Below are 26,512 nucleotides of genomic sequence, written 5' to 3' on the forward strand. Positions count from 1 at the left end.
ACACACATTTTATCATCTTTTGAAAGGAAGCATGTTGGTATTTCACACTGGGGAAAAGTCTGACCCCCCCTCCTGCACCCCGCAAATTAACGCTTTCCCCTGGACCATTTATAAGGACTCCTGTAGAGTGCCTGACTTTTGTAAAACATTTCATTGCGAAGTAATTTCAACGTTACAGAAAAAGTTGCAAGGACAGAACAAAGAACCCTTACACCCTTCCCTCAGGTTCGCCCACGCTAACATCTGCTCACTCGTGCTCTCAGCCGCTCTCCAGGCACAGGTGACTTTTGGTTTTCCAAACCACGTGACAGCAAGTTACAGACGTTGTCCCTTACCCAGATTCTAATCCAGACTCACACAGATCACATTCAGTTGTGATGTCTCTTCAGACTTCTTTCACCTGGAATAATTCCCCAGCCTTTCATGGGTATTTTCTAGAGCAGCCTTCTTATTTATAGAATGCCCGTTGGGTTGGGCTTGTATGATGCATCTGCCCACGCAGACCCGAGCCATGCGTGTTTGACGAGGGCGTCCCGCAGTGAGGTTCTGCCCTTCCCAGCACATCGCACCAGGAGGCACGCAGCCCTGTGTGTCCGTCGTTCTGGGAGTTGACGTCATCTTCTCGAGTAAGAGGTGTCTGCCGGCTCTCTCTGATGCAGAGGCACGTTTTTTCCTGTGGCGCTAGTGAGGGGTTATGGGCAGATACTTTGAGGCTCTGAACACCTGTGATGCCTCACTTTTAAACACTAGTTTGAGTACCTATCGGGGATCTTTAGTGCGTCTTTAAAATCGGTGGTTTTATTAAAGTTAAAATAATTTCTTCCCAAGGCAGTTCCTCATGTAGAACCACTACGAACATTGAAGACACTGCCTCTGCTTAGAAAGACCATTTCGCCTCACTGGACTGATGGAAGGTTCTGTCCTTAACGGCCTGTCCAGTGGTGGAGGAGAAAAGACTGTGGGAAACTTGGAGCCGCTCCGAGTGTTTGGGGCTGAGCAGAGGGCTAGGTGGCAGACAGAAGGAGAGCTTCACATCTGGTGTATTAATTTGCTAGGGCTGCCTTAAAATACCACCCACGGGGTGGCTTAAACAACAGAAACTGATTTTCTCAGAATTCTGGAAGCTGGGAGTCCAAGGTCAAGTGCCAGTAGGGTTGGTTTCCTCTGAGACTTGCCTGCTTGGCTTGCAGATGGCCGTCTTCTCCCTGTGTGTGCTCACATGGCGTTTCCTCTGGGCTCACACTCCCTCATATCTCTTCTTCATTTTATAAGAACATCAGTCACATTGGATTAGGGCCCGCCCTTCGATCTCATCAATCTTAATTATCTTTTGAAAGGCCCTGTCTTCAAATACAGTCCCACAGGGGTGGGAGGAGTTCAGGGCTTCAATATGTGAGTGGGGGAGGGGACACAATTCATAACACCTGGATAGGGAAAAAGTCAGGGGGACTAAAGAATGACCGAGAAGTGCACACCTTCCTCCCTACCACCGCTCTGGCCATGCGCTCGGTGGGCCTGTTCAGAATCATCACGGATGAGCAGAACAGACCTCCACATTCCTTTCTCTGGGTGATGTGTCCAACCCCCTGGCAACCCCAGAGTTGTACAAATTCTTCCTGTCTCTTGATGCTGCTTGGCTGAAGCTTCATTCATATTATTCTAGATTCGAAAACAGACGTGGGTGCTGGAACCCCCAGGTTCCCCCTGTGGTAATCTCCCAAGGAGGCCAGCGTTCATCTAGGGTCTGTGCCACAGATCATCCTCAAGCCAGCTTGCACAGGTATGTCCGGCACGGCCAAACGATAACTATAGCAGTACTAAGCCTATGGGCACTAACCCCTTAACTCTCCTCGTATGTCTTGATTAAATCTGGCCCTTGGTTCTCTGCATACTCCGTCTACGCCTTCTTGGCAACACTAGGTCCATCTATAAAGACAAACCCCTCAGACGCAGCCACAAAGTGCTTTTCTCTTTGGGAACTCTCCCCTCCTTCAAGCTCCACTCTCGGAGGGCTCATCAATGAAGCCTGTTGAGGTGGGTCCTCCCCATGTGCTTAGCTCGTTGAGTCTGAAGGGCTCCCCAGCCCCCCGGTACTGGTGTTTTACAGTTTGGCTTTCTTCCCCATGGCATCGGCTGCAGCTACCTCTGACCTTTTCTCCTGCTTCTGAATTCTGTTGTTCCTCCCCATAGTCCTTCACTGAGTCTGACGCATGAAGCCCCAAATCCACTTGGGCACGGCCCCAAGAGTTTTCTCTCTTCCAGACCCTCCAGGCTGGTTCCAAGTGGGAGGAGGTGGGACCCAATTCTCTGCTTTCCTGCAACTCAGCAAACTGCACTTTATGAGTTTCAATCCACATGAAAGGGCCCCCAACTAAGTCTCTGGATTCATTTGGAATGTTGAGTTAATTTGGAAAACAAGGGGGAAAAAAAACACGTGGTTTCAGCCCAGCAAGGGATCATGACATTTCACCACGGCCCTGTCACCCCTTCGCCTTTTCTTCATCTCCTACTCCAGGACCTCCTTTCGGACCGACCCTGGTAAATTGGGAAAGGTAGCAAGATCTTGTCCTGTTGTGAGGGTCATGTCGTGCGCCTCACCATTCGCCCAGGAGAGGGGAGAGAGCCCTGGATGGGGCACAGGACACCTGGGTTCTGGTCCTGCCTCTCACTGTTTACTTTCCCTAATCCTGTAGATGTCCTTGAGCTACGTGTGATGTCAAGTCCCCCAAAATGCTTTACTCATTGGCAATCCTCTCTTTTCAAGGGCCTTCTCCTATACAAACCTCAGATCCATTTTCTTCATGGCTGCTGGAATGATCTGGAACGTAAATTGGATTACCCTACCCCCCATCGTGGCTTTGGAGTCCCTATACAGCCCAGCCTCCGCCCACCTCCCCAGCTCCTTCCCGAACCACGCCCACTCCCCTCTGGTCACCCAGGCCCCTCCAGCCGCACTGCCACCGTGTATGCTGTTTCTTTGCCCTGGACACGCTTCATCATCCCCTTTCTTGGACCTAGTGGACACCCACTTTTTCTTTAGTTTGTAGCTTGGCTTTACTTCTTCCAGGAAGTCTTCCTGAACTGAGTCAAATCTTACCTGTGTTCACTCTCCGGACACCAAGTTTCTCTCCTTTGAAGCAGTTACCCACCCAGAAGTCATTCTACATTTGTGTGTGTGTGACGGTTTCAGGAGCTTCTGTCTCATCCAATAGACAATGAGGTCCAGAAAGCAGGGTAATATGCAGCTGAAACACAGAAGACACTTGGGAATAATTGGTGAACGAATGAGTGAATACAGATAAGACATTAGCTCCTCTCGTTCAAGACATGGGCAGCAAATGGCCTTACACAAATCTTTAGGAAAGACTGGATGCATCCCGTCCAAGCACACAGCTGTTCCAAAGGCAAGTGGCCATCTGCACTGCTGAGCAACAGCTGGGTCAATGACGCCTCCTGAGGATCCGGTACAAAGCCAAGGTGAGGACAAGCTCCTGCTTGTCTGTCAGGTGGGCATCATGACACCCAATCATGGGGCTGTGGGGGAAATTAAATGGGAAATGATGCGTGTGAGGTTTCCCACCGTGCCTGGTGTAAAACGAGTGCTCGTATGTCTACCCATCCTTTCCAGTTTCCTCTTCCTCACGTTAGCTGCCGACTCACTCCTCTGGAGTACATTCAGCCGGAGCTGAGCTTGCCTGCACATTCCTCCTTCCTTCCTCCTCACAGACTGTGGCAGCGGGGCCTCTCACTGGCCCTGCTGTCTGACCCCACAGGCTGTTGTCCCATCTCCGTGTGAGGAGCGTTAACTGGGAGCATCCCCTTGGATCAACACGTGAGGCATGGAAGTGAGGGGCTTTGCAGGACGGCACGTCTGCTGACCTGGTGCACACGGAAGAGTTTGGGCCTTTGCCCATCTCTGAAGAGAGCAAGTGGGGCTTAAGAGTAAAGAATCTCCGCTGAGACCATTCCCATGAAGGGAAGCAGGAGCCTTGAACTTCAAGGCTGACAGACCTGGATGCAAATTCTGCTCTTTGCAAGAAACACATTTCTTGAGCATTGCCTTTCCAAATAGTCTTGGGGACAGGGCTAGGGGGCATATGGCAGAAGAGGCTCCCTCCAAAATGCATCCTCTACGGGCACATGTCTCCTCTAATGCTCTCACCCAAGTTCACTGTGATCTCTCTCTCCTTCTGCTGCAGGTCCTGCTGGTCTCCCTCCTTCCATGTTCACCAGCCCTCCTCCCCACCCTCAAATCAATTCTCCATGCAGCAGCCAGAATAATCATTTTAGGACATAAACCAGATCACATCTCCACCCTGCTCAACCTTCTATTGCTTGTCGTCACACTTGGATACAACCCAAACCCCTCACCGTGACCTCACAGGTAATAAAACCTGGCCCCTGCCTTCCCCTTGACCTCATCTGCTCCCCCTGCCCCGCAACCCCCTTCCCTCCTCCAAACACTTTCCCTGCTCTCTGTTCCTCAAACCTCAAAGGCACGTATGCCGTTTGCGGTTTCCTCCTTCTGGAACCCACTTCCCCTTCCACCTGCCTGGTTCCTTCTGGTCCTCTGGGTGTCAGCTCAAGTGACCCATCCTCAGAGAGGCCCTCCCTGACCCAGCAATTTAAAGAAATGTCCCCACCCAAGTCTGTTTTGTTTCGTAGTTATTATCACCTGCAGCGATTCTCTCCATGTTGCTGTTGTTTTCTTTATTTCTCTGTTGGAACGTCAGACCCAGGAGCACAGGACTTCCTGGTCTTGTCCACTCCCGTATCCCCAGTGGCTGGAAAGGTCCCTGGCCCATAGTAGTTGCTTAACAAATGTTTGTTGAATAAATGAATGAATGAATGAATGAATGAACGAAGAGGGAGCAGGCAATGAGACTCTCTCAGCAATGAACTAGTGAGGGCATGGTCAATAGCTGTAACAGAGACCCCAAAATGCAGTGGCTTACATGACATGGAATTTCATTCCTCTCTCACATAACAGTCCAGAGCTGGTGGAACAGTTTTAACATCTTTGTCACGTGGCTTCCAGTGGCCATTTCAATTCCAGCCATCTTTCAGCTAAAGGGGTGGAGGGAAGGCAGAAGGCAAGGATCCAAAATGTCCCTTTTCAGAGCAAGGCTCCGATACTCACTTTATACTTTGCTTGCCTCCTATTTGCCAGAACTTAGTCACATGGTCAAGACTGAGTTGGAAAGAATGCTGGGAAATGTCACCAAAGGTCTAGTTTCAATTACATTACTATGAAAAAGGGCAGAACAGATGAGAGGTAGGGCAACTCACATTCTGCCACGAGTACCCAGAGCTGCCCTCGTGGGCTGAGGCACCTCTTGCTATCCCTGTCGATGCCAGAGTCGCCCCCCAGGAATGCTGGGGAAATGAATGAGAGTGTGGAGAGCCCTCTCTGACCCTGACTGAGAAAACAAAACCTCAAATTGCCTAGTTATTCATCAAATCCCAGTTGTGGGACCTTGAGTAAGTTGCTTCAACTCTCAGAACCTCAAGCACTTCATCTAAAACACGGGGGCAATAACACTGCTGTGCTCATAAGGTTGTCTGAGGATTGGTTTGTAGCATAGAGTGCTTAGAATAGTGCCTAGCCTATTGTAAGCACTCAATATGTGACCACTACCAATATTATCATCTTAATATTACAATTAGTGAAATCGACATACGATGGTACCTCGGTACTCGTTATTAATGCGTTCTGGAACTCAGGATGAGTGCCGAAACCGACGAGTACTGAGCCAGTGACAGTGATGAGGTATTTTCAGTTGTGGGCGGCACCATGACTCACGTGAGTTCTAGCCAGTGTGCCGAGTCCCGAGCAAACGCCGAGTGCTGAAACATTTTTTTCTCATCAAAATGCAACAAGTGCAGGGTTTGATGAGTTCTAAAGCTGACGAGCACCGAGGGGTGACTGCACACTCTAACTCTCTCTCTCTGTCTGATGATTTAGTGTCTCACAGGTGCCATTATATCCAGGGGGCACTCCTCTGCAGGGGATGTCCTTGACTGTCCGCATGGTGGGGACTGCCCGAGAGTCTGCCTCAGCCCCTGCTGGTAAAGGTGTCAGTGAGGGGATTCTGGTCTCCCTGAGATGGCAGGACCCCTGACCTGCTGCCCGTCTCTGAAGAAACCGAACATTCCTGGAAAAATGACCTTGGCTAGGTTGCTAGCGTCCGACAGCCATCAGCATCTGGCAGGGCCACCCCAGGTTCTAAGCGAGCTGACTTCCTTCCTGCAGTCTCCACGTCTCCGGGCCCTGTGCATAGCTGGGAGGGGCAGGAGCCGCACGGTAAGGACTGGCCAGTGGCTTCTGCTCACAGGGAGAACTGCTTTGCCCTTCACTGTGAGCCCACAGGCCTGCATCAGTGGAGGGTGGGGTGGCGGGGGGCGGGTAAATGCTCTAAGACTGAGCCAGACATCGGGCTCTGTGCTAACACCCCCGTGCAGGTCGGTTGTGCAGGTCCAGGGGCTCTGGTCGGTCACACTGGATTTTGTGTCGGTGGCACATGGGGAGTAGCCACCGCTCTGGGAATTGTGCCCCCGGATTTGTGCAACCAAACTTTGGTTTCCTCACCATGAAGTTAGTGCAGGACGAGTAAACCAGACGGTGAATGCGAGGAGCCAAGCATAGTAAACGCTCAGTTAACTGCAACTGAGGTTTATTATTTCTGTTTTCCTCTCTGGGGACCCTGGGACAGTTTCCTCGTGTAGGAGTTCTGAGAGCTCACTTGTGCCTGCCCGGAACAATTTTCCCCATTTTGGAGCATTTTTCTCGAGATCTGCATGGGCACACAAACCCTGCAGTGTGTGTTCCGAGTAGGAAATGCCAAGGGCGGCCTCCAGTTTTTCTCTAAAGCTTCCTTCCCCCGGTTCTGCTGCGAAGTCTTGCGGGCACTGGCGATGTGTGCGCAGAGGGCCTATTTCCGTGGCTGGATCCAGCCCCCCCCCCCCCCCCCCCCGGGAGCAGATGTGCAGGAGATGATCGTGGTGTGGGACAGAGGACTGAAGGGCTGTAACTATTCCTGACCTTGAATCTCTGACTGCTGAATCCCTGGGTCTATTGGAAAGGGAAGGAGAGGAGAGGCTCTGGGACTGCCCCTTATGAGTGTCATTGTCAGGGTGAGGGGGGTGTCTCAACTACAAGCATGCGGGATGATGAGGCCTCTGTTTGCTGGAAATGAATCCATAGAAAATGCTGCAGTGAGGTTCCCGCCTCCGGAGCCGCTGGGTCACCGCAGACCTCAGGCCGGGAGCAGCCGCTGGGCAGCCCATGGGCGGGAGACGGGAACTGGCTGTGGGAACACACAGAGCTGACGGGATCAAGCTGACTTATTGACACATTTCCATGGGAAGGCGTCCTGGAGTGCGAAGCCAGCTCCCGAAGCAGCGTGGGACCTTTCATGTGGTGCCAGGGCTGACATCACCCCCTTCATGGGACGTCAGGGCCCTGGGGTGATGGGGCGGGTGGCGGAGGGTGGGATGGGAGGAGGCCTGATGGGTACCCCAGGAGGCCCCAGGCTCAGGCCACTCAAGGAGAAAGCTGAGACTCTGACTTCTTTCTCACCTAGGACTTGGAGCAACCTGGGCCCTGGGTTCAGATCCCGATTCTGCTACTCACCAGCTGTGTGACCCGAGACAAGCCATCTCACCCTCTGAGCTTTCATGTCCTCACCTGTAAAACAAGAATGGGTCAAAAGTGAGGCCAGCAGGTGGGAAAGTGCTAGCTACTGACTGCACAGTGTGCCCAGCACTTACCGAATGCTGCTCTTTCATTAAAATCTATTATTTTATTGAAATAGATTCCATAATCATTTCATTAAATCAAAACAACGCTGCACAGGAGGGATTGACAAACCCATTTCGCAGATGAGGAACCTGAGGCCGCAGCCCAAGAAACGTCCAGATGGTGAGGGGCACAGCCAGGGGCCAACCGGGGCTGTGGGCCCCCACACCCTGTGTTCTTTTCCTGCACCCAGAAACCTCCCAAGTTAACGGCCCTAATGGGAACACCCTTGACGTCACATCGGTAACGGATCACGGACACCTGGGTGCACAGCACTGAGCACCCTGCAGCTGTCTCACAGCAGCTTCCTGTTGCCTCCGTGGGCGGTGGAAACGTCCCCGTCTTATGGGGCGCATGACACAGAGGCCCATAAAACCAGGGAGGGGACCCAAGCAGGAATGGGTATGAGTAGCATGCCTCCCGCCGACGGGGCAGTGTCCCACCCTCTCTCCTTCCCCTGGACCCGTGCCACGCCTGGGAACCCTTCGGGTTTTGGACAATACCACCTGAAATTGGAGTGGACAGGCAGGCGGGGGCCACCCCTCGCCCTTCTCACTGGCCCTCACATAGCTGAGGGATGAGTCACACCCCCCCGGGGGACTTCCCTAATTGCCCACAGGTCTGGGGGCTTGACAGAGTCCAGGCCTGAGTTCGGCGAACTGGGAAGCACAGGGGCTGGGGCAGCTCACAGGAGCCCAGGGGTGGCGGCCTGGGGCCCCCGGTGAACTGGGCAGCTGTGGGGACAGAGAACTGGCCTGGTGTTCATCCTGCCACTGACCAACTGTGGGACCTTGGTGAACTGACTTACCCTCACTGGTCTTAGCTGCTGCTTTTGAGGAAAGGGGTAAGAGTGGGGCCCCCACAGGGGTGTTGGAGGACCCCAAATGCCATAGTGCTCATCTGAGAGTCAAGGGCTCGGCAGATGGAAACAATACGTGCTGGCTGTTGTTGTGGCTGCTGTTGTTGTTGTCCTTGGCCCACTTTCCAGAATCTTCTGCCAGCTTGAAGCCACACAGTAAAGAGTGGCGCCCAGGGCTGGTTTGATTAGTCAATGAAGCATGCAAGCCCATTTAGGGGGCCCTGAAGGTCCCTTGTCACCAGCCTCAGTTCTTATTTGGGGATATGTAGGATTTCTGATCTTTGGGGTGTCCCCTGTAGAGATGTCTGAGCCTGGGAAGGAGCAAACTACCTACTTTTTGTTGGTGGAGTTTTTGAGGGGTGATTGAGTGATGGGATGGACAGCTTCCAGGGCAGGCCATTGAGGGCTTGGGGGCTGTGCTGGCTGGTGAGGCTCCTCTCCTCTCGGGACTGAATCCCTTCCTTGTGACAGCTGGGCAGAGCCTGGAGGGATTGTGCCCTATAAGCAGTAAATCCTGAGATGGCGTTTTGGGGCCCAAGTTTTAAATTATGCAACTTTGTGGCCCTCTCTTTGATGGGTCCACTGAGGGCCACTGAGGGCCACTGACAGAACGTGGCCATCCTTGCTGCTGAGGTTTGGTGGCCTGTGAGACGCTAGAGGACTCTGGGGCTGATTCACAGCATACTTCAAGGGAGACGAGGCCCCTCTCTAGGCCTCGGTGTTCCGCTCTGAGAAATGGGTAGAGGCTCTCACTTTCTGGCTCCCTTTGCCTTCCTTGGGGAAGCTAAGGAGGACATGGAGGCTGGCCTTGGCTGGTGAGGATGCCTGAAGAGTCCCCGGACAAGCTCCTGGTTTGATGGAGCCGTGCTGGGTCCCTCAGGACTTCCCAGGCTGGTGGCCATGCCCACACTTGCCGAGGGCGGTGAGCACACAGGGGGCCTCCACCTGAGCTCAGCCCCGCGGCTGGAGGGCCCTGCTCCCTGGGAAAGGGGTGAAGATGAATTAAGGTTGTCAGGGCCTAAGTAAAATCACCAATGTCAATTTCCTCCCTCTGGTTCTTGCTGTCAAAATAAATTGGACAGTCATTACCTAATACTCAGCCTATTTTGCTAATATTTCACGGACACTGAGGCGCTGATGGGAAACAGGGAAGGTGAGGCCCTACAGAGTGGGAGGGAGAGGGGGCCACGTGAGGCCGAGGCTGTCCTGGCGGAGTGACCTTGGGCCATTGCCTGGGACTGTCTGGCCTTGGAAGGGAGCTCAGACGATAGTCCCCGGGGGCCAGGGGATGGGCTCTGCCCACATAGGTCACTGTTCTGACCTGAATGAGACAGAAGAATGGCAGCTTCCGGGGTGCCTCCCACCTACTGGCAACAACCCCCAGCAACCTCCTAGCACTGTAGCAACGGGCACCTTCATGGGCTTGGACTCCAGCCCTGGCTTGAAGAGAGCCTCAGTTTCTTCATCCGAAAAATGGGAGTGAGTGAAGAAGCCTCACTGGTCCAAGTAGATCGTTCAGACCTGCCCAGGTGTAGGCTTGTTCATGGCGGAGTGGGGGACACCCTGAAGACCAGAAATCCTTCAAATCCCCCAAGGAGAACTGAGACTGGTGACAACAGGCCTCAGGGCGCTCCCTGGTGGGATCACACACCTCGGTGACTCCTCAAAGCAGCGTGGCTTTGAGCTGGCAGAAGGTTCTGGACACTGGGCCAAGGATAATAACAACAGGGACAGCTGGCACATACTGAGTGGCTGTATCCATGTATATGTGGATTTAAAGACTTCTTGTATGATGCTGACTTTTGGCAGGGCGTGGGTTGGGAGGGGCCAAAGAGAAGCCTCTAGGGTGCCGGAAATGTTCTATTTCTTGATCTGAAGGGTAGATACACCAACATAGACACACATAAGCAGACTTTGCTTTTGCGGATGTTATGGTATGAGGGTAAGGGTCCAATTTTTCACAAACAATCCTGAAAAGCAAAAGGATTCCATTACCATTCGGGTCTGGGTGTTGATCTAAAAAGTGTGTTTTGTCCCTTTGAAGGAGGAGCTCTTCACGAGGTGTCACCCTGGGCCTGGCACGGCGTGACGGCGCTCCCTGACGCTCTTGTGTGGACCTTCCTGGTAAGCCCCGGAGGTAGGGGTTACTCTCCCCATTTCAGGGGAGGTGACGGAGTACAGGGTCAGGAAGGCCATCGATGCGGCCAGCTTGCACCCTGGCTGTTACCTCTCACCTCTGTGGCCTTGGGCAAGCCAGCGTCATCTGCACACCTGTGACACAAGGGGTGACGACAGAATCTGCCTTGGAGGGACATCGCGAGGCACTGTGGGTGGGAATGTCATGCAGTGAAGCTGCTGTGCAAACACAATGGTGGTTACTGGAGAAACTAGAAACAGAATTCCCACTCGACCCAGCGACTGCACTTTGGGCATATATCCGGCAGAATTGAAAGCAGGGCCTCCGAGAGATATTTATGTATCTGTGTATACAAGATAAACATGATCAAGCATGTAAAGTGTCAATAAAGGGATTTGAAAACGGGCCATGTGGCTTTCCTTCCCTGGGCCTTGGTTTCCTCTGTGCCTGTGATTGGCAGGGGAAGGAGTCAGTCTTCCCTGAACCGGTTGTGCCCACAGATGCCACTGAAACCCAAAACCCCGTGACCTGCAGACCCTGGGAGGACCCTGCCATGAGGGATGGGAGTGGAAGGTTTTTTTCTAAAGCAGGGCTCTCTGTTCCCCTTTCCACTGGAGCCTGAAAGGATACCGACGCTAACCCTTTTCAAATTCACAGCCAACCCCAAGGCCTTGTAAACCCCAGCAGGTGAGACTCCAGGTCAGTGAGGAGTCTGAGGGGCCTGTGCTGGCTGGTGAGGCTCCTGAATCTCAGGCTCTCGGGTGCCCTTCATTTGATGGAGGTGGCCCAGGTCACTTCTGGATGGAGGGGGAGGGCACTCATTTATTTCTTAGACAGAAATTTTCAAGTTCCAACATGGGCTGGGCCCTGTGCTGGGCTTCACGAAAGTTACAGACAGCGTGTACAGGGCTGCTGCCTCCAGGACACACGCAAGCAACCAGGCTGTCACATCCCACACGCAGATCTCTGCAGTGCAAGAAATTAAGTGAAAGACACTGTGAGGGAGGAACGGGCAGGATGAAACTGGCAAGGACACACCAGACTGCTACCACTAAGTCTCAAACTGTGATGTTTAGTCTTTGCTGGAGGTCTCCTGCAGGGGGTCAGAGTAGGGCTGGGGGCGGCCGTCTATCACACGTGAACAGCAAACTGCCCGCCGACCCTCTCTAGACACTCATGCCACACCCCGTGGGTCCCCCAGAGCACAGCAGCTCTGGGCCAGCTCCTTCTCTCCTCCCCATGTCTCCGCCACAGGGTAAAGGAGCCAGGTGGGGTTGGGGCAGGGAGACGGGAAGGCAGGCGTCTCAGACCCCTCCCACCCCAGCTTCGTGACTTGGCAGCGAGTGACTTTACTTTCCGAGTCCCGGTTTTCTGATCTGTAAAATGGGGATGCTGTGCGTGGGGCCCTTCCCATCTAGAAAGTAAAGCTCCAAAGTTGCCCAAAGTAAAGCTCCACCACACCAGGGCTTAGTGTTATTCACCTCCAACCACCAGGGCTCGGAACACAGTGAAGAGTAGGGACTTAGTATGTATTTGCTGAATTAATATGCATAGTAAAACCAAGCATGAGATGGGACCCTGAATAGTCAAAACGATCTTGAAAAGGGACAATACTGAAGAACTCGTACTTCCTGATTTCAAAGCCTACTGCAAAGCTGCAGTAACCAAAACAGTGTGGTGTTGGCATACAGACAGATGTACGGACCCATGAAATAGATGAGAGAGCCCAGAAATAACCTTCACACACACAGTCAATTGATTTTTGACAAGGGTGCCAAGACTATTAAATGGGCAAAGAACAGTCTTTTCAACAAATGGTGCTGGGAAATTGGACTCTTACTTCACACTATAAAAAAATCAGCTCAGCTTGGATCAAGGACCTAAATGTAGGACCTCAGACAGTAAAAGTCTTGGAAGAAATCATACAGCATGGATTTGTCAACGATTTCTTAGATGTGACGCCAAAGACACAAGCAACAAAAGAAAAATAGACAAATTGCACTTCATAAAAATGTTTAAACTTTATTCATCAAAAAACACCATTCACAGAGTAAAAAGACTACGCACAGAATGAGAGGAAATATTTACAAATCATATATGTGATATGGGCTTCAGATCCGGGATATACAGAGAACTCCTAGAACAGGACAACAGAAAACTCCATTTGAAACTGCAGATCAAAACCACAATTGGAGGCCACCTCACACCCATTAGGATAGTTACTATTGACAGAATAAATAAAACAAGGGTTGGGGAGGATGCGGAGCGATGGGAACCCTCGTGTGCTCTTGGTGGGAATGTCGCATGGCCCAGCGGCGTGAAGGACACGGTGGAGGTGCCCCACATAGTTAGAAATGGAACTGCCCTGACACCCAGCAGTCCTGCGTCTGGGTTCATTCCCCCAGGAATGGGAAGCAGGTTGCCCGTTCCTGTGGGCCAGGCTGCCAGGGCCACAGACAACGAGACGCCTGTGTGCCCACGTTCATGGCAACGTTGTGCACGGTACCCGAACCACGGAAGCAATGCAGTGTCCACTGGCTGAGGAACCGATAGCCGAAATGTGGAACCTGGAGAACAACATGCTATGTGAAGTGTCACAAAGCGATGAATTCTGTATGCTGCGACTCACTGGAGGTACTTCGAGTAGTTAAAATCATCAAGACAGAAAAAAGAATGATACCCGGGGGAAGTACTTGGGAGGGGGAGAATGGGACTCAGGGGAAGGGCGAATGGGAAGTTACTGCGTATTAGGTATAAATTTTTGGGTTTACAAGATGAAAAGAATTATGGGAATGAATGGTGGTGATGACTGCACAGCAATGTGAATGTATTTAATCTCACCCAACCACATGCTTAAAAATAGCTAAGTTGGTCGGTTTTCTGTTGTGCGTATTTTAACGCAATAAAGAAAAACACCAAGCACAGGAGAGTGTTAGTAAACTCTGAGACCAGGCATACCTTGGACCTTGGTGGTCTTACTCGGGGGCTGGGCCCTGAAAGGAAGCTCGGGACCCTCCCCGAGTCCGGGGTGTGATCACGGGGTGGGGGGAACAGCGTAAACGAAGACTAGAAGTGGGAAAGCGGAAGCCCACAGTGGGCAGTTCTGTCTTTCCTTCCTCACCAGCATGTGTGTTTAGAGCAGCACGTGGCCCCCAGCCCAGTGGCACCAGGTCCAATCTTGGTGTGGACGTGGACACCCTATGGCTGAGTCTGGGAGGCTCAGTTGGCTGCTCTAAGACGTTCCCAGAGCTTCACAGGATTGCTTAATCCCCGCCCCACCCCCGACTCCAAAAAGCAGCCTTCACTCTGTGGGGACATGGTAGTGGCCCCGGGGTCTGAGCTAGGAATCAAAGCAAAAAGGCAGCATTTACCATAAACAGGCTGGTCCCCAGTGAGTTCTGAGGCCCAGGGACAAGGAAATCCTGCGCTCCTCAGGCACTCACAATAGAAGCCACCAGCACACAGGGCCGGCGTCTCAGGCTCTGGCCCAGAGTCTCCTCCCAGCTCTTGTCTTGGAGGAGCCTCTGAGGAGCTGGGAGGGGCTCGGGACAATGGGGGGTGGAGACCGCCGGCTGGAGGGGAAACAATGGGTCCCAACCCATTCAGGAGACTCCTCCTTTGTTCTAAATGTCATTGTAAAACTTAAAAAATCTTTTTTTAAGTATAGTATTTTAAACACAAAAATAAAATGAAGTCAGTCCTGGAGGTCTGGGGTGGAAGTAAAGCCCGCTAGGGAAGAGCAGTTCCAACCCCTCTGTTGGGTCCCCATGGAAGCCCCCCAGTCCCTGGGGGCAGCGGTGTGCTCACAAATGATAAACAACCACCTCTGTGGCGGGAAACCTGGATTTGCTGATTTCTGTGGTGAAAATACTCCCTCCCCAGGCCAGTCTCAAGCTACCAAGGTGGTTCAAGGGAGCGCGGTGGGGGGGGGGGGGGAGCTGGGAAGAGCGGGGCCACCCACGCAGATAACCTCGCACCTCAGGGGCACTGATAACAGTGCAGACGTGCTGAAATTCTCTGCACAGGTCCTAGTTTTGATCATGTATTACCTTTGTTCTTAGTATAGTTTATTTAACTGTGTGGGTATACATTTAATTTTCACAACAGCTGGTGGAAGTCCTAAACGTGGAATGGCGAGGTCTCGGAGGCTGGAACAGGTTTGTGTGAGCTGGTGGGGCTCCAGCGGCCCGCCAGCGACAGGGGCCAGGCCCGTTACTGCCTCTCCTCCAGCCTCTGGATGACGTGGGCAGCACTTGGGCCCCTGAGAGCTTCAGCCCTGACCACTTATGGAACCTGGAGACAAGCAAGCAGGGCTGCCCTTGAACTGCCCTTGAGTGAGATGTAGACACCGTTGAGGGTGAGCAAAGAGAGAAGATGCCAGAGTTGCCAAGACTTAGGCTTCAGCCCTGATACTCCCAGGTACCCGGCTCCTCCCCAGGTTCCTGCTAAGAGGGGGCTCTGCCTGACCCCAGGCTCCTTTGTGGGTTCAACCCCCCCTCCCGAAACAGGATATTTGACCAGAGTCTCCACCATCCTGGCCACCCAGCTATGGGAAGTTCTCACAGAAGCAAGACCCTGTGGCTGGACCACCATGGGAAACCTCTTGATGTGCCCCTGGTACCCCAGTCTTCCCATGTGCCCCTTGCCTGCACTAACACCAATGCCTCACTTTTATTGAGCATTAACTCAGTGCCAGGCACTGGGCTCCCAGGGTGTGACCCTATGCCCTAAGAGCCACCTTTATCCCCCGCCATCCTGTTGCCGAGGGACAACCTGAGGCACTCAAGGCGGAGAAGTCCCTTGCCCAGGGCACCAGAGCATATGTTACAAGCCAAAGCCTGTCATTGAAAGCAACCCTTTTAGTTTATATTTCCGAAAGACAGTCCCCCTTTTTAAAAAGTTTGCTACAATTGATCTGCCCTGGAAACCCCTAGATAGAGGTGGAAGGACGGGGAGAAGCCCTGGGGATGGGCAGAGGGACAGAAAAAGGCCCGTGGACCAAAAGGAGGAAGAATGGGTTTTGGCCTTCCTCCCTCCACCTTCTCCCCATGGGGACATGCTTCCCTCTGGGGAGCTGGGGGCATTTTCCCGAGAGACCCTGGTGCTGGTTTCAGCACTGAGTCGCCCATTGCCCAGTAGATGCCCTTGGCTTAGCCAGTCCGCATGTCTGAGCCTCAGTTTCCTCATCTGTAAAGGGAGAGAGAGACGACCCCTGCTACACAGGGCGGCAAGGAGAATTAGAGCAAAGTGCTCACCAGCCTGTGGCTCGATGCCTGCGCATCACTTATTACCGTTGTCCCTAGTGTTAGGTCAGCACGGCCCTGGCTGCACTCCCACCCTGATGGTCTGGCCCGTTTCCACTTCGTCGCTGGCCCCGCTAGCAAACGGCCTCTCCCATCTTTTGCCAACAAGATGCAAACCCTCATTTGGGTGCATTTGTCGGAAATGTTAACAAAGCTCTACAGGGGCAGCAGGCCCCCTGTCCCTCTGTTCCCGGGCTGCCTGGTTAGTGACTGAGTAAGGACTCCTGCGAAACACCCCAGCCCCTCACACCTTCCGAGCTCCCACAGGCTCCGGGGTCTGCGCTCCATCACTTGGAAAGGGCCTGGCACGGATGATCCAGGGCTGGAAGCAGATGGGAAAGAGTGCTGAAGATGAAGCCCTGGGTGAGGTGCTCCTGGGACCCCAGCCTGGCCCAGGGAGCCAGGGGAGAAGCCCACACCAGCCTGGGGCTTCTTGCCAGACACAAACCAGGCCTGAAAATGAGTGAGGACAGGCAGGAAGCCCGCCTGGCCAGGTGCCAAAGAGACCAGGGAATCTCTGGAAGCTGCCCCCAAATCTCCCTCGTCCTGGGCAGACACCCTGCCCTCTGCCTATAAGGCCATGCCCTTGACCCACAGGGTCCAGAGCAGCGACGGAACGCAGGGTATGAGCACACCTCTCTTCCCCACTGTGCTGGAGACACCCTCATCCCCCAGTCACATTCTCAGATGTGGGCCCTTTGACGCTTCTGCAACGTCAAAGGCTTAGGTTGAATCATCCTCACAACCACCTCTGAGAGGTGAGAGGAAGGCCCACTTCACAGACAGGAAGGGAGAGAGGCCGGGTGAAGTCCAGTGGCTCAGCTCCGAGCTGCAGACCGTCCACTTGATTGTGTCCTTGGATACAGAGTCTAGCGCTCTGGAGAGCAGGCCATCATGGTTCCCACTGAAGTGACTGGGTGTGCGGCCCTGGGCAGAAGGAAAATTCATTTTTGTCCTTCCATAGGGGCTGCGGCCACCCCAAGTCTGGCAGCTTTACAAGAACAGACTTGTAAATTCAGCAACACCCCATAATCCTTTTTATGGGGCCTGCTGTGGTAATGGACATTCATCAGCTCTCCCAGGCTAAGCCTGGTGTGCCCTTTGAGTGAGGGGTGGAGGGGAACCAAGCCCCCATCCTCCCCACCCCTCTGGCTGAGTCCCAAGGAGGGGCAGTCACAGATTTCTGAACAATGCCGGGACTCTCAGCCAGGGGGCGCTGTGCAAGCAGAGCAGGAAAGGAAGCTACAGAGGAAGATTATGGATCAACACCCCTCTCTGGACACCAGCATTGGCATCACATTTGTGTCCACCCAGGAGCTCGGGTGGACTGGGAAGAGGGGAAGTATGTCTCCAATTCGAGTGACCAGGCCCCTCTCTAAACCTTCTGATTCAGAATCTCTGAAGGTGGCCCAAAGATCGTGTGCATTTCCTAAGAGTCCTTGACGCCACTGATGTTTCATACCCACTGATTTAGGGAGAGGCAGAGAATAAGGACAGGAAAGTAGGAGGTAGGTAACATATCTAGGTTATTCGTTTACTCACTCAACAAACATTTGCCAAAATCTGGCCTGGACTTTAGACGGATGTCTCCATGTGGGTAGGTAGGGTCTGTCCATCCTTACCTGAACAGTGTGACCTTGGACCCTTCCCCTACCCTTTCTGCCAAATGAGAGAAGTGTCTGCAATCCCTGCCTGCTTTCACACCTTCCGATTCGATCCGAGTGTAGATAATCAACTAGGATGACCTCGGATCGGTTAGCATCCTGGGCTGTTAGGGGTTGGGAAGATCTTGGGGAGACCTCAGACCCAGGGCTTCAGCCTGAGGGCCTTTCATTCCCCTTTTCAGCTGCCACGAGTGGACAGAGCGTGGCGGCGCCTCCCTCTGTCTAAGCAGAGCTTAGGAGGGCAAGCATGGGGGGCCTGAAAGACCTTGCCTGGATGCCCAGACTTGGGCATGATCTTGAAGTCCCCTAAACAGCAATATTGCTTGTGGGGTCCTGCTTTGGGTTTGGTTTAGTCAGATCTGGGTTTTAACAAGTTGCTAAGTGATCTGTGCAATATGTCCACATGTTTGGAAACTATGGGTGCGTATGTGTGTGTGAAAAGTCTAAATCAATGCTTCTAAACTTTTAAAACATGTGTTACTTTCTTTGTCAGTAAAGTGGAATAATAGTAGTAGGACTTACCTCAAAGGCCTGTTGCGAGGATTAAATGCGACGATACATACAGCACATTTAAACTGGTGCCTGGGGCATAGTCACTACCCCATATTGCTGTTATTGGCATGACGCCTTTGGTGGTAGTGACAAGAACGGGCACTGGGTGAGATGAATCCACATTTTGCACACACACTGGAACCCTGGTTTTATGTTGTATTCGAGTAATTATATGAGATGTAGCCCCTGGGGGAAGGGTGATGGGTACCGGAAACCTCTCTCAACTGTCTTTGCAACTTCCTGTGAATCTGTAGTTATTTAAAAATAAAAAAGTTAAAAAAAAATCCTCAGCGCACATGGATGCCTCCACCTAGCAGGAGGCTGGGCTCTGTTTAAAGAGGGAGAAAGACAAGTGCCGCCATGTCAGAGAGCTCAACCTCGTACCACGGCCTCCTCCTTAAGCAAGCAGAAGGTTAGAAAGAAAATTCCAGAAAGAACCAAACTTTGCCATCACAGGAGTCGAGCTCACTAAACAGGAAACCACCGCGCATGGCAAGAGCGGTGTGTGTGTCCACTTCAGGAAACGGTGGGTTTGCCGCTGCTGTCCTGTGTGAGACACGCAGCTTGCAGACCAGCCGCGTGGCCGAGAGAGCGCCTCCGGATCCTGGAGAACCACTGAGCCTCAGTACCAGCCCCACCCCAGGACACAGGCCATGCTCTCTCCTGGTACCTCCCTCGGGCTAGCATGGAGCGTCCTGAAATCAGCATGCCTGGGTCCTAGTTGCAGCTCTAATTGCAAAGTTACCATGTGGCTTTGGGCAAGTGCCTTCCCCTTTCTGGGAACTCTACCAGTGAAATGGGACCAGGGCTTCCTCGGGAAGAAATAGTGAGAGGGCACCAATCCCCTGGGAAGTCCAGGGCAACTGGTGTCTGTGCATTGTTCCGGGGAGAAAGTCTCGACCTCTGCTCTCTGTGTTAGGGCAGCCAACCCCCCAGGTGTGCCTGGAGGGAGGGGTTTCCCGGGGCATAGGACTGTCAGTGCTACAACCAACTCGGTCCTGGGCAAACCGAGACAGCTGGTCACCCCAGATGCAGCCGCCAGGAGCCACATGCGGCTACTGGGCACTTGAAATGTGGCTAGTCCAAATTAGGAGGGCCGTGAGTGTAAAACACACAGCAGATGTTGAAAACTTAGTGTGAAAAAAAGTGTAAAATTTTCTCATTAATTTTTCAGATTATGTGTTGAAATGATAATATATGGATATATTGGGTTCAATAAAATGTTAACATTTAAATTATTCTTAAAATAAATCAGTTTCTTAAAAAATTTTAATGTGGCTGTTTAAACATTTTAAATGAACTATGTGGCTCACAGCTGTGGCTCATATTCTATTTCTATTGGACAATGATACTCTAGAACAGCGATTGTCAGCTGGTACGCTGCAAGCATTTCTAAAACATGCAATAGCGCGCTCTGTAGTCAGGGGCACTGACCTCTTTTCCCTTAGACTGTCAAATTTAAAAAATGATGACAGCTAACACAAAAGCTGTCCACTGTGAGTGAATCAAAATTATACCAACTTTTTTGGCAGATCAGCAAAAATATCGCCAAAAGTATTTTTGGTGTGCCACAGAATTTTAGTAATTAGTTTCTGTGTGCCATGAGATGAAAAAGGTTGAAAGTTGCAGCTCTAGAACCTTCGGGAGATTCCCAAAGGGATCTGCTGTGTGACTCGTGAAATGCTCCAGCGTTTCTTAACAGGAGATTCCAAGATTCCTTCCAAGTTCATGAAGGAGTCGGCGTTTCTCTGGGCAGCCGCCTGGCCCTCTCTTTGTGGAAGGCACTTGTGTGTGCCCACGAACCTGTACGGAGACTGCCACCAGCTGTCCCCGCTCCCTCCCTGATGGCCTCCCTGCCCCTGTGCTTTTGTTAAAAGGCACTTCTGAAAGCACAGGGCTCCCTCCTGCTCTGTTTCATGTGATTTTCATTTGTCTAATTAAAGCTAATCTGATAAAGGCAGGAATAGCAGAGATTCATATGTGCTGCAGAGAGCACAGGTCATGGCCCAGTCCAAAGAGGGGATCTTTGTCTCTCCACCCACAGGCAGCGGCCAGCCAGCAGCAGGTCACCAAGAGAGTGGGCAGAGGAGCCATGATCGAGGAGGGAGGAGGCTGGATCTTCTGGGACAAGCTGGACTGACATCCCTATATCCATCATTTGCAAACAAGTCAGAAAGAAGCCAAAGAAAGAAGATTTAAAAAAGCGAGAAAACCCTGGAAATCGCAGGAGAAAAGCCCTGGGAAAATGAGGGCTGGGGGAGCAGGACTCGGAGAGTTAATGGAGGCCTAGTATTCTGGCCTCTTATCCATGAACCCTTCTCTTCTGGCCAGTGGTAGTAGCATCTAGGAGAGAAAGGCCAAGGTCAGAGTCACTGCTCCAGGCATAAAGAGGAGGGTCCAACATGGCTCACACGGAGCCCGTAACCATGGACACTGGGTGCTCCCAGGCCTCAGGCTTTCCCAGACCCATCCCTGGAGCTAAGAGCTAAGGGCTCCCCACAGACACTTCTTCAAGAGCTAGGACCCCTGGAGCCGTGCCTCTGATCGCACAGGACAGTGGGACACCCGCCCACCCACTCCCTCCCTCAACATCCTGGGAACTCAGAGCTGCCCTGGCCAGGCCAGGGCCCGGGATAGTGGAGATATTCTTTTTGCTTCATCATTTCAGTATAAAATCCTCTAATTCCTCCTAGGTGAGGGAGGTAGCTCAGGGAGGACAAATCCAAGATGCCGCTGACCAGTGAGCTAACCAAACCGGACACATTTACTACAGAGTTGGTGCATCACCGGGCCTTTGCTGAGAATTCTGGTGGGGATGAGAAGAAAAGGAGGTCCAGTGGGAAGAGGGGGGGCCAAACTCGCACATAAGCACAGCAAGGGGAGGAGATGGGTGCAGCCAATTGCCAAGCTGAGCAGAGCACCTCGGAGACTCTCTCGACAGGGGTGGGGGGAGAGCGAGCGAAGGAGCCTGGTGTCCAGTGCACGTCCTAGGACTGGGCTGGGGCTGGCTTCAGGAAGCGAGGGCTGGGTCAATGGAAAGAGGAGCCTGGCCTGGGAGGCCCACGTTGTGCTGGGTCCTGATACTAACTCTGCGAGCTTGGGCCACTCAGCATCCTCCCAGGCCCTCATCTGCCCCGCTTGGCCGGGTGGCGTCTTTACTGGCTGTGCTAGCGTTTGAAACAGCAGAGAGGAATGGGTGAGAATTCCCAGAGGGAAGAAGCACTGGACCCCTTCCGATGGGGTGGAGAAAGCAGGCAGTGAGCGAGGCTCCGTGACCGGAAGTGCAGGGAACAGCTCTCTCCGATGCTGGGGCAAGTGGCCGGGACCTCTTGCTCATTCCAGTCCATCTCAGGGCAAGGGAGGCCTGTGGCCTCCCCGGGGTCTCAAACAAGTGGCTGTATTGTGTGTGCCCTTCTGGGGTACAGGCCAGGGCCGGTGTCATGGGAACTACCCTAGTTTCAGAGGGGGGAAGGGAGATCTGGCCTCAGTGGCCTGGCCTCAGTGGCCTGGCCTGGCGCCTCCGTTCTTTGCAGACAGACTTGGGGTCACTTGCCCCCGAGCTCCTCTCTGACTGTCTCCACCATGTTCTCAAGGCAAGCAGGACCCCAAGTTAGAGCTGATTGTGTGGGGGACACAGGAGGAGGGTCAGGTGTGGATTCTAGAGGGTGTGGAAGAGGACGTCGCCATTTTGGTGTCATCCAGCCACAGGTCTTGTTACACCAGCGTGGATCCAACTACAAAACCCTCCAGGAAGTTCACTGAAATAAACGATGGTGAGCTTTGTCTCTTCCTTTTTTCCTTCCAGTTCACCAACCTGCAAGCAGTTGTGAATTATCACACTTTTTATTTACTTGTTTACCATCTGAGTCCCTTCCCCCACAGCAGTGTGTGCTGGGTCTTGTTTACTGCTGTGTCCCAGACCCTGAACCAGGCCAGACGCCTCCCTGCCTGGCGGTAAAGAAATGCTCATGGAACGAATGAATGTGCAGGCACGAACACGCGGCCTCCAAGCGGGACAGCAGAACAGTGGGGTGGGGAATGCGATTGAGCAGAGCTGTTATTAGGGCATCAGCTGCCCGGTGAGGCCCCAGTGGGAAGCAGGGGACACACTTGGGCAGGTTAATAGATGGGGATTTAACGAGGAGCTGTTTATAAAGGCACAGTCGGAGTTAAGGGAAGGTAAAGGGACAGAGAAACACTAGGGCAGGGGAGGAGGAGGGCATTGCCCTCAGGCCTGGTAGAGCAAGGGGACAGTTACCAGGACCTAGAAAGTCAGCTGTCCTGTGAGGGTAGCCCAACAGGAGCTGTGGCCTTTGGAGGCAGGGCTTTGCTGACCTTACAAGCGAAGGAGTCAGGAAATCAACACCAACCTCCCTCTCCTTCTTCAAGCTTCTCTCCCTGCAGCGCCCCCTATTGGCTGAGCCCAGCCAGAAGCCAGAGGCCAGGAGAGCCTGAGGAGGCTGTTCCCGCAGGAAGCAGGGAAGGGGAGCTGGCCTGGGGTGGCCCAGACGGAAGGAATGAAGGGTGGCGAGGGGATCTGGAGGGGCAAACAGAGAGCGTCCAGCTCAGGCAGTGGACGAGACAGTGACTGTTCCCATCGCTATTGCTGCATAGCACACCTCCCTGAAACTCCACGACCAGACACAACTGCCATTGATCTATACCTTTCACGGTCTGTGAGTCAGGAGTCCAGGGAGGGCTCTGCAGGGCCGCTCCGGCTTGAGGTGTCTCCCAGTTATGGACAGACAGCCGCTGGAGCTTGATCGGTAAAGGGCTGGAGGGGGCGGGTGGGAGCTAGCCAGGTAGCTCCATTTCCCACTCTTGGAGGTCATCTAGGGTCACCTCCCTGCAGTCTAGTGGCCAGTCAGTTGCTAAGTTTGACTGGATTCCAGGGGCCCTCATCCTTCCCTCCTGATGGGAGGAATGTTGGCGAATTTGAAGCCATGTTTTAAAAGGCTAGAGAATGTGGGGCCACTCTGGTTATGACTGAATAGTGCTTGGGTGTTGGCCCAAGAAGCCTGCGAAATGGTGCCTGTAGAAGACGGGATGGGAGCAGGCAGCACTGTGAGGAAGCTGGGTCGTCTGAATTTCCCCTCTTCAGGAGCTAGAAGACTGAGGCTCACGGAGGGAAAGGGACAGGTCTGTTCGGGCAGGGCACCCATCTAGGGGACCAGAACGCCTTCCTCGGTCTGTGGGTTCTGTGCTGGGTAATACAGAGAACTGGGTGGTGCGGGCAGAGCCGGTCCCGTGGACCTCGAGGCTGCTCACTCGGTGCTGAAGAACCAAGGCCAGTGGCGTTTGGCTCATTTCCCTCCCTCATTCCTCTCCCAGACTCCTGCAGCCTCCCTCCCTGGGAAGAAAGGCAATTTGGAGACTTTCAAAGCGAATGGCTTTCACTTTCAGGGAACGGGCTGGGGAAGATTGCTTCCAGGTGGCCCCTCCAGGGCCCCACCCAGCGTGGCTGGGGCAAAGGGTGGGACTGGAGGCGTGGGCAGAGGGCCCAGAGAGCCGGGGGAGCGGCTCCCACTGGCTCCAGCGCTGTCGGGGCTGCCGGCTTCTTAATCAGGTCTCACCCCCCACCTCTCAGAGGCCTCCCCTCATCACCTAAACTGAATCAGCACCCCTGCTCAGTGGTGTCCGACAGGACCAGCCGCAGGACCTGAGTTAGAGGCTGCTCTGGCTCACCTCTGGCTGCAGCCTGCCCAGAAGGTGAGGGGTCCACAGGCCAAGGAGCTGTGCCCGCCTGGAGGTCACATCCTTCACCCAGGCCACACTCAGGGGCCCGAGGACTCTGGAGGTCCCTGCCAGAGGCACGGGGCCTTCTTCCCTGGTCTGTCCTCCATGGGCCAGCTTGCATGCTGGTGTGAGTGCCTCGAGGCCCTGGGGTGGCCCCAGGGCACCATGTGGTATGTATGATGGGGGTAGGGGAGGAGGTGGACAGAGCTTTCACATGTCCACACACTGCATGGGAGGCCCCTCAGGGGCTGGGGCTGAGAGAGAGAGAAGGGGGGTGTGGGCTGGGACCTCCACTTGTACTTGGGTCGGGTCCCACAAATACCAGGGTGTTCCTGGCTTTTCATCACATTACTCCAGTTTATTTATTCCTAGTGTTTTGCACTATCTGAAATTTGTTGCCCCCTTTTTTCCTGACCCCACCCCCCACCTGGAACACATATTCAGAAGGAGCAGGGCCTTGAGCTGTGTGTATGATTCTCCACTGGGCTCCCTCCGCCTCCTTGGCAAGGGGTGCGAGTGGGAGACTGCCCCAGTAGGAATGGGCCTTAAAAGGTCTTGATTTCAAACTACCCGTTTTACAGATGTGTCCACTGAGGCCCAAAGGGGAGGAGGGGTTTGTCTAAGGTGATCCAGGTGGTATGTGATGGGACGGGGCACGTTTCAAATTCTGATGCCCACTCCTAAAACCGTGATGTTTAATTTTTGCCAAGTTGACCGAGCAGCTCTGTCCCAGCTCCAACAAGTGGCTGGGACCCCTCTAGGCAGGCAGAGTGTGGAAGCCAGGCCCCATTTGTCACCGCTGCAGGATGGCTGCCGTGGTGCTGAGATGTCTGTGTTCCCAGCAAGGCTGTGAGAGAGAGGGTGTCTTGGTGATGCTGGGCTTCACAGCTGCTGGTGCCAGGAATTCCTTCCAGAGTCCACCTGGATGTCTCCGCTGCCCTTGCTCAGGCTCTTGTGGAAGAGTGTCACCCTGTAGCTGAGAGTGGCTGTCACCCAAGTGACGAGGCAAGCTAGGGCAAGCTAGGTGCCTTTGCTCAAGGTGTGGGTCAGAGCAGGCCTGATGTCCCTGGGAAGGAAGGGATACAGTGAGGTGGGAACACCTCTCCCATGCCACCTGCTCACTGCTCACTGCTCACTGGTAAAGTCCCCAGCCCTCCTTAACCCCTTCCCTCCCAGCTGCTGTGCCTTCAGCCCAAGAGCACGGTGCAGGACAGGGCACAGGAAGTGTGCATCCTGGGCTCCGGAGACCTGGGTTCCGGGCCTCCCTTTGCTACAAGCAGGTCACCAAAGTGTCTGTGACCTCAGGAATAGCAGCGTCTTCTCTCACAAGGAGGACATGGGAGACAAGTGAGGTCGTGAAGGCAAGGTGCCTTGAGAATGACCATGTGGTACCTGTCCTGGGGGCACTGTGGTATCGACCCTGCTGACAGAACAGCACCCAACTCAGCTTCCTGCTCTGAATGGGCACCTCTTACACATGGACAAAAAGTCAGTAGTGTGTTTTTAACTCAGAGTCAGACGAACAGTATGGGCAGGGAGAGGTGACAGAAAGAGTGTTGGAGAGCATGAAACAGGAGCAAAAACGAAAACAGCTCAGGTTTAGGGAGGGCTTCCTGTGTGCCGGCTTGTGGGGAGTGCTCTGTACTCCCACGAAGCAGGTACCATTCAATTCGCACCTTACAGCTAACGAAGCTGAGGCACCAAGAGCCCACAGGACTAGCAGGTGGGGGGGCCAGGACTGGCGTCCAGGACGATCCCCAGGGAGCAGGAGCAGCTAGGCAGGAGAGGACAGGCCCGGGGGGCCCCCCTCCCTCCCTGAGGGGGGCCCCAAGAGGCCTCTGGGGACTTTTGCTAAATGAGTGGGAGAGAGCAGGCCTTGTTCTGGCCCCTACGCTAAGTGACAATTTAATCAGACAGACAAGATCTTCCAGGACTAAATGCTACTGCAGAGCAGGACTGAGCAAGCAGCTGGGTCCACCTGTTCACGCTCAGCCGCTTTGCGCTGGGCCCGGCCTTCATGCAGGTTTCTGAGATTCTCTGCTCACCAAGCCTTGACGGGGTTGGAGAATGGGCTTGGCCTTCTGTCTCTGGCCTCCACCCCCCTCCCACACTGTTCTGCCTGGCTTGACACATGGTCAGTGCTACAGAATCCTCGCTGCCCACAGTGGGATTGGCACCCGCCCTCAGAACAGGTTCTCCAGGGCAAGAAGTGCCTGGACGCCCAGAGCAGGGCTCGCTGGAATCTCAGGTCCTTCCGCCCTGGCCTCCTGCTGACCTGAGAGCCCAGCGGGGGTCGGCGGTAGGTAGGGTGGGAATGGGGGATCCATCTGAGGGAGTGTTTCTTGGGCAGTTAGGATGTTTCTCATCCTGGCCTCTAAGCTGCCCCACCAGAGGTGGCCTTAGGGAAACCTCATCCCGACGCCAGCTCCGCTTTGACCATCCCTCCCAGCAGAAGCCGCCACC

Source organism: Sturnira hondurensis, unplaced genomic scaffold (genome assembly GCF_014824575.4).
Source record: "Sturnira hondurensis isolate 20B ecotype Veracruz unplaced genomic scaffold, ASM1482457v3 Scaffold0018399, whole genome shotgun sequence".
Taxonomy (NCBI): Eukaryota; Metazoa; Chordata; class Mammalia; order Chiroptera; family Phyllostomidae; genus Sturnira; species Sturnira hondurensis.